The sequence below is a fragment of the Schistocerca nitens genome, chromosome 9, assembly GCF_023898315.1.
Source record: "Schistocerca nitens isolate TAMUIC-IGC-003100 chromosome 9, iqSchNite1.1, whole genome shotgun sequence".
NCBI classification, from domain to species: domain Eukaryota; kingdom Metazoa; phylum Arthropoda; class Insecta; order Orthoptera; family Acrididae; genus Schistocerca; species Schistocerca nitens.
In genome coordinates this window covers 404,552,673-404,560,843 of record NC_064622.1, presented here as the reverse complement: position 1 = coordinate 404,560,843, position 8,171 = coordinate 404,552,673, and the positions used below count along the sequence as shown (strand labels likewise).

At 45.2% G+C, this 8,171-nt stretch overlaps 1 pseudogene; it reads right to left on the bottom strand.

Moving 5' to 3' along the window:
- Positions 1-6,416: 6,416 nt before the first annotated feature.
- On the bottom strand, positions 6,417-6,534 carry LOC126204643 (5S ribosomal RNA; annotated as a pseudogene).
- Positions 6,535-8,171: the final 1,637 nt, after the last annotated feature.

Here is an 8,171-nt window from a genome sequence, read left to right as displayed (position 1 = left end):
ATCCTTCTACGTGAAAGCCAGAGTGGTCGAGTACAACCTTGACGACGAGAATATATTCCCTCGCTTTCCCATGCCGTCCATCATAGAACCGACCCTAAATGCCCCTCAGAATCTGTATACTGCACAATTCGACCTTCTAGCCAGATGAACACCTGTAATGAAGTCCATTTTAAATTCTATCAGGTGCTGATAACTCTATACTGCGACAACAAGGCGTCTCTTTGTCCTTCACAGTTGTCACCCAGCATCTGACGCCGCTCATGCTCCTTATTGAAATTGCGTGGCCTGATAACTCTACGAAACTTGAACAACACTTACCCATTCTCGTAATCGTTCTACCAGAGATTTGCTCCTCTAACATTTACGCAACCCAAAAACTTAAACATAGCTTCGAAACAGTAACTGTGTCAATCTGAAGAGGTTGAAAAATCAGCCAACCATTTGCAAACAAAGGTGTAAGTAGGCTGTTTAGGTTTTTTTATTGGTCGTTAACGCCACCTCTGTATGAAAATCACTGGCTGTGCTGTGTGCAGTCTGTGGCTGCTTTGCATTGTTGTAATACTCGCCATTGTAGTGTTAGGCAGCTGGCTGTGAACAGCGCGTAGCGTTGCGCAGTTGGAGGTGAGCCGCCAGCAGTGGTGGATGTGGGGAGAGAGATGGCGGAGTTTTGAAATTTGTCATGAACTGCTATATATAGTATGACTATTGAGGTAAATACATTGGTTGTTCTCTATCAACATCTTTCATTTGCTAACTATGCCTATCAGTAGTTAGTGCCTTCAGTAGTTTGAATCTTTTATTTAGCTGGCAGTAGTGGCGCTCGCTGTATTGCAGTAGCTTGAGTAGCGAAGATTTTTGTGAGGTAAGTGATTTGTGAAAGATATAGTTTAATGTTAGTCAGGGCCATTCTTTTGTAGGGATTTTTGAAAGTCAGATTGCGTTGCGCTAAAAATATTGTGTGTCAGTTTAAGCATAGTCGTGTATAAGTTTTTCAAAGGGGACGTTTCAAAGGTTTATCAGCACTTGACCTAGATTTCGATATTTCTTAAAATATCATCATCAGAAGTAGTGGGCCTTGTTACATCACATGAGGGTACATCACAAGAAGATATTTTTACAAATATCGAAACCTAGGTCCATAGCTGATAAACCTATGTTTGCACCTGGTTGGCTGATTTTTTAACCTCTTCAGATTTACGCATCGGCTGATGGCGTGAACGGATAGGAAGCTATAGTACAACGAGATTTTCACTCTGCAGCAGAGTGTGCACTGATATGCAACATCCTGGCAGATTAAAACTGTGTGGCGGACCAAGGCTCGAACTCGGGAACTTTTCCTTTGTCGTGCAAGTTCTCTATCAACTGAGCTACCCAAGCATGACTTACGCTCCCTCCTCACAGCTTTACTTCTGCCAGTACCTCGTCTCCTACCTTCCAAACTTTACGGAAGCTCTCCTGCGAAACTTGCAGAACTAGCACTCCTGAAAGAAAGGATATAGCGGAGACATGGCTTACCCACAGCCTGGGGGATGTTTCCAGAATGAGATTTTCACTCTGCAGCGGAGTGTGCGCTGATATGAAACTTCCTGGCAGATTAAAACTGTGTGCCGGACCGAGACTCGAACTCGGGACCTTTGCCTTTCGCATGCAAGTGGTAGAGCACTTGCCCATGAAAGGCAAAGGTCCCGAGTTCGAGTCTCGGTCCGGCACACAGTTTTAATCTGCCATGAAGTTTCAATACTAAAAATGTGTCCCTGAGCGTTTGCGCGAAAAGGTGCGGAAGAAACGGCCTGCATTGTGGAAAGACAGGAGTCGGTTGCTACACCATGACAACGCTTCAGCTCATCGTGCCTTCTCCAGCGTTGAATTTTTGACCAAATTCAAAATTCCTGTGCTTCCACAACCGCCATGTTCCTCTGATTTGGCCCCCGCGGACTTCTGCCTGTTTCCTAAACTGAAATTTTCACTGAAAGGGAAGCGATTTGACTGGATAGAAGACATCCAGGCAAATATGGAGAGCGTCCTTATCACACTTCAGAAAAAAAAATTCCAGGAATGTTTATAAAAGTGGAAACACCGTTGGAGTCGGTGTGTTCAGTCAGAAGGTGACTATTTTGAAGCAGATCCATTACAGTAGCATGTAAGTATCACCATTGTACAATTACAGGGTGTTTCAAAAATGACCGGTATATTTGAAACGGCAATACACCGTTTGTTGCAATATGCTTGGGACAACAGTACATTTTCAGGCGGACAAACTTTCTAAATTACAGTAGTTACAATTTTCAACAACAGATGGCGCTGCAAGTGATGTGAAAGATATGGAAGACAACGCAGTCTGTGGGTGCGCCATTCTGTACGTCGTCTTTCTGCTGTAAGCGTGTGCTGTTCACAACGTGCAAGTGTGCTGTAGACAACATGGTTTATTCCTTAGAACAGAGGATTTTTCTGGTGTTGGAATTCCACCGCCTAGAACACAGTGTTGTTGCAACAAGACGAAGTTTTCAACGGAGGTTTAATGTAACCAAAGGACCGAAAAGCGATACAATAAAGGATCTGTTTGAAAAATTACAACGGACTGGGAACGTGACGGATGAACGTGCTGGAAAGGTAGGGCGACCGCGTACGGCAACCACAGAGGGCAACGTGCAGCTAGTGCAGCAGGTGATCCAACAGCGGCCTCGGGTTTCCGTTCGCCGTGTTGCAGCTGCGGTCCAAATGACGCCAACGTCCACGTATCGTCTCATGCGCCAGAGTTTACACCTCTATCCATACAAAATTCAAACGCGGCAACCCCTCAGCGCCGCTACCAATACTGCACGAGAGACATTCGCTAACGATATAGTGCACAGCATTGATGACGGCGATATGCATGTGGGCAGCATTTGGTTTACTGACGAAGCTTATTTTTACCTGGACGGCTTCGTCAATAAACAGAACTGGCGCATATGGGGAACCGAAAAGCCCCATGTTGCAGTCCCATCGTCCCTGCATCCTCAAAAAGTACTGGTCTGGGCCGCCATTTCTTCCAGAGGAATCATTGGCCCATTTTTCAGATCCGAAACGATTACTGCATCACGCTATCTGGACATTCTTCGTGAATTTGTGGCGGTACAAACTGCCTTAGACGACACTGCGAACACCTCGTGGTTTATGCAAGATGGTGCCCGGCCACATCGCACGGCCGACGTCTTTAATTTCCGGAATGAATATTTCGATGATCGTGTGATTGCTTTGGGCTATCCGAAACATACAGGAGGCGGCGTGGATTGGCCTCCCTATTCGCCAGACATGAACCCCTGTGACTTCTTTCTGTGGGGACACTTGAAAGACCAGGTGTACCGCCAGAATCCAGAAACAATTGAACAGCTGAAGCAGTACATCTCATCTGCATGTGAAGCCATTCCGCCAGACACGTTGTCAAAGGTTTCGGGTAATTTCATTCAGAGACTACGCCATATTATTGCTACGCATGGTGGATATGTGGAAAATATCGTACTATAGAGTTTCCCACACCGCAGCGCCATCTGTTGTTGAAAATTGTAACTACTGTAATTTCGAAAGTTTGTCTGCCTGAAAATGTACTGTTGTCCCAAGCATATAGCAACAAACGGTGTATTTCTACCGCTGCTCGTTTAGTTTTTATTGCCGTTTCAAATATACCGGTCATTTTTGAAACACCCTGTACAAGCCCATTCTTAAAACTTTCGAATCACACCTCGTAGAAACTGCAACACTTATCCATTCTCGTAATCGTTCTACCAGAGATTTGTAGCTCTAACATTTACACATCGCAAAATCTGAAACATTACTGCGCAACAGTTACCGTGTGAATCCGAAGAGGTTGAAAAATCGGGCAACCAGATGCAAACAAAGGTTTATCAGCCCTTGACATAAATTTCGATATTTCTAAAAATATCTTCTTCAGAAGTAACGGGCCATGTTACACCACATGATGGTATATTACAAGAAGATATTTTTACAAATATCGAAACCTAGGTCAAGGGCTGATAAACCTTTGTTTGCAGCTGGTTGGTTTATTTCCAACATCGGCTGATGGCGTGAACGTATAGGAAGCTATGCTGACATCCCATTCCGGCTTCTAGGTGCTTCATTTTTTTTTTTTTTTTTGGTCACACAGTGTGCTTTGCGCTGTTCTATCAGAGTGTTCCTGTTTCAAAAAATGCCTTTACGTGGTCTGTGGTGTCCTCCTTGGGCGACAGACAAACGCCCTTTCGCACCCAGCAGCGGGTGCCCTTCGCTGTAGTCGACACGCCACCAGAGGTTCGCGTGACTCACGCAGGCAGCGAGTCGCGAAATAATCGCAGCGCCGTACCACCGCGATCGAGTGGTCTCTCTCTCCTTGGGCGCGAAAGAGGTCGTGGCGTCGGGTTTCGGCGCGCAGAAGCCGGCCGGGATCGGTGGCGCCTCGAAACGCGACACCTCGCCTGGCTGAGCTGCCGGGCGGTGAGCGGACGCCCGCAGCCCGTAGCCGGCGGCCGAGCCGCTTCCGCGCCCACGCCTCGCTGGAGGACCATCGGCCGTGACGAGGCGTCCGCTACAGTGAGCGCGACCTAATGGCAGAGCAGCATGAAAGTTGAAGGGGTTTCGGAAACTTCCCAGCAACTGCGTCACGCAGCGTATGAGCGTCACGTGCACTGCCTGACAAAATAAATGAAGCAACCAGTAGTTGGTGTCAGTGCGACGTCGTTCATGGGCACACCCTCCATCCTATGTAACTGACTAGAGTTTCATCTCTCTGTACCAGGTAGAACAGACATCATACTACATAAATATTACTGGTGTTTAGTTCTGTTATCCTCTTCAGTCCCGAGGTATCATACAATGCGTTACAAAAAGGTACGGCCAAACTTTCGGGAAACATTCCTCACACACAAATAAAGAAAAGATGTTATGTGGACATGTGTCCGGAAACGCTTAATTTCCATGTTAGAGCTCATTTTAGTTTCGCCAGTATGTACTGTACTTCCTCGATTCACCACCAGTTGGCCCAATTGAAGGAAGCGTACGAACACTTCGACTGAAATGTGCAGGAGCTCCATCGTGCATGATCTTACTTGAAAAGGCACATGTTCTAGCAGCACAGGTGTGAAATCATGATAACGTGCTCCATTGAGCGTAAGTGGAAGAACATGGGGCCCAATCAAGACATCACCAACAATGCCTGCCCAAACGTTCACAGAAAATCTGTGTTGATGACGTGATTGCACAATTGCGTGCGGATTCTCGTCAGCCCACACATGTTGATTGCGAAAATTTACAATTTGATCACGTTGGAATGAAGCCTCATCCGTAAAGAGAACATTTGTACTGAAATGAGGATTGACACATTGTTGGATGAACCAATTGCAGAAGTGTACCCGTGGAGGCCAATCAGCTGCTGATAGCGCCTGCACACGCTGTACATGGTACGGAAACAACAGGTTCTCCCGTAGCACTCTCCATACGGTGACGTGGTCAACGTTACCTTGTACAGCAGCAACTTCTCTGACGCTGACATTAGGGTTACCGTCAACTGCACGAAGAATTGCCTCGTCCATTGCAGGTGTCCTCGTCGTTCGAGGTCTTCCCCAGTCGCAAGTCATAGGCTGGAATGTTCCGTGCTCCCTAAGACGCCGATCAATTGCTTCGAACGTCTTCCTCTCGGAACATCTTCGTTCTGGAAATCTGTCTCGATACAAACCTACCGCGCCACGGCTATTGCCCCGTGCTAATCCATACATCAAATGGGCATCTGCCAACTCCGCATTTCTAAACATTGCACTGACTGCAAAACCACGTTCGTGATGAACACTAACCTGTTGATGCTACGTACTGATGTGCTTGATGCTAGTACTGTAGAGCAATGAGTCGCATGTCAACACAAGCACCGAAGTCAACGTCACCTTCCTTCAATTGGGCCAACTGGCGATGAATCGAGGATGTACAGTACATACTGACGAAACTAAAATGAGCTCTAACATGGAAATTAAGCGTTTCCGGACACATGCCCACGTAACATCTTTTCTTTATTTGTGTATGAGGAATGTTTCCTGAAAGTTTGGCCGTACCTTTTTGTAACGACCTGTATGATACCTCCAGGTTTTGTTTTACTCGGTCTCGCACGCAGCTGAACCTTTTCTGGCCTGTCGTATCTCGTACGATACACGTCGTACTTGCACAGCTCACTTGTTCATCCTTATTGGATTAAAAAAAAAAACACTCCGTCTTCAGGTCACGAGCGGCCTATCGGACCTCCGACCGCCGTGTCATCCTCAGTGGAGGATGCAGATAGGAGGGGCGTGGGGTCAGCACCGCTCTCCCGGTTGTTGTGACGGTAATCATGACCGAAGCCGCTACTATTCGGTCGAGTAGCTCCTCAATTGGCATCACGAGGCGGAGTGCAGCCCGAAAAATGGCAACAGCGCATGGCAGCCTGGATGGTCACCCATCCAAGTGCCGACCACATCCGACAGCGCTTAACGTCGGTGATCTCACGGGAACCGGTGTATCCACTGTGGCAAGGCCGTTGCCCTTATTGGGATAGATTAGATTAGATTAATTATTCATTCCATAGATCCACAAAAGAGGGGATCCTCCTAGGTGTGGAACATGTCAGATAAACATATTACAAAAATGTAATTAGAAAAAACTTGAGTTTCAGTAATTTTAATCATCCTCAGTGAATAAACAGTAAAATTATGTACATGAATTAAAATTAAACTTCTCATATTTACAGGTTTAATACTTACATCTGCTTTCATTAAATCCATCATTCACACACTAGCTAGTTACTTGGCTATTAGTTACTTGGCTATTAGAACCAAGTATTGTCAAAAATTAAAGTAAATTATTCATTTCACCGATCCTCAGTTAAGAACAGTTCAAATTATGTACAAGATTTAAAATTAAACTTCCACTATTTACAGACTTACGGCTTACATCTGCTTTCCATCCATCCATCATTAACACAGTAGGTAGTTACTTGGCTGTTCCAACCAAATATTGTCAGAAATTAAAGTATAATAAATTTTCATTAAAATGGTCTACTGTACTTGTTGAGAAATTTATGGATGGAATAGAAGGAGTTGGCCACCAAAAATACTTTTAAATTATGTTTAAATTGTGCCTTGTCTGAAACTAAACTCTTAATGGTTGCTGGTAACTTATTGAAAATATGCGTTGCTGAATACTGGTCCCCTTTCTGACCAAGAGTAAGTGATTTTAAATCTTCATGTATACTGTTCTTATTCCTTGTATTGATACTGTGCACTAAGCAGTTAGTTGGAAAAAGAGCACCGAGCACCACGCGGTGTCAACACTGATTGCAGACTTCGGATTCTGCAACTACACAGCAGGTCTAGGCGAAATAACGGTGAAGACGGACCGTTTCCTAATTACAAGTTTTTCATATGCTTTAATAACTTGTTAAATCAGTACGGACGTTGCTCTGTTAATAACTAACTATAAATTAATGGTATAACCGATTTATAGGCTTTAAACTTCTGGGTATCATATGTGATACCTTGCGACTCAAAACTATGTTTACGGCAGGAGAAGTCGGATTATTTATAGCTTCAGTGCCATGTTTGGAACAACAGGTCGAAATGCCGGACGGAAGGCTCCAAAGGCCGTACCTTTGCACGACGTGAGTAGTACATAGCGTTCTCCTACTTCTCTGCTGACAAGAATTGTTTTAGACGTTCCACAAAAAAATAAAATAAAATTAGGACAAGCAATGTTTAATACAGATCCATGTGGTAATATCAGGAAAAGCAGAAATACTCCGAAAAATTTTTCTATGATAATTTTGGTTTAAATACACTCCTGGAAATTGAAATAAGAACACCGTGAATTCATTGTCCCAGGAAGGGGAAACTTTATTGACACATTCCTGGGGTCAGATACATCACATGATCACACTGACAGAACCACAGGCACATAGACACAGGCAACAGAGCATGCACAATGTCGGCACTAGTACAGTGTATATCTACCTTTCGCAGCAATCCAGGCTGCTATTCTCCCATGGAGACGATCGTAGAGATGCTGGATGTAGTCCTGTGGAACGGCTTGCCATGCCATTTCCACCTGGCGCCTCAGTTGGACCAGCGTTCGTGCTGGACGTGCAGACCGCGTGAGACGACGCTTCATCCAGTCCCAAACATGCT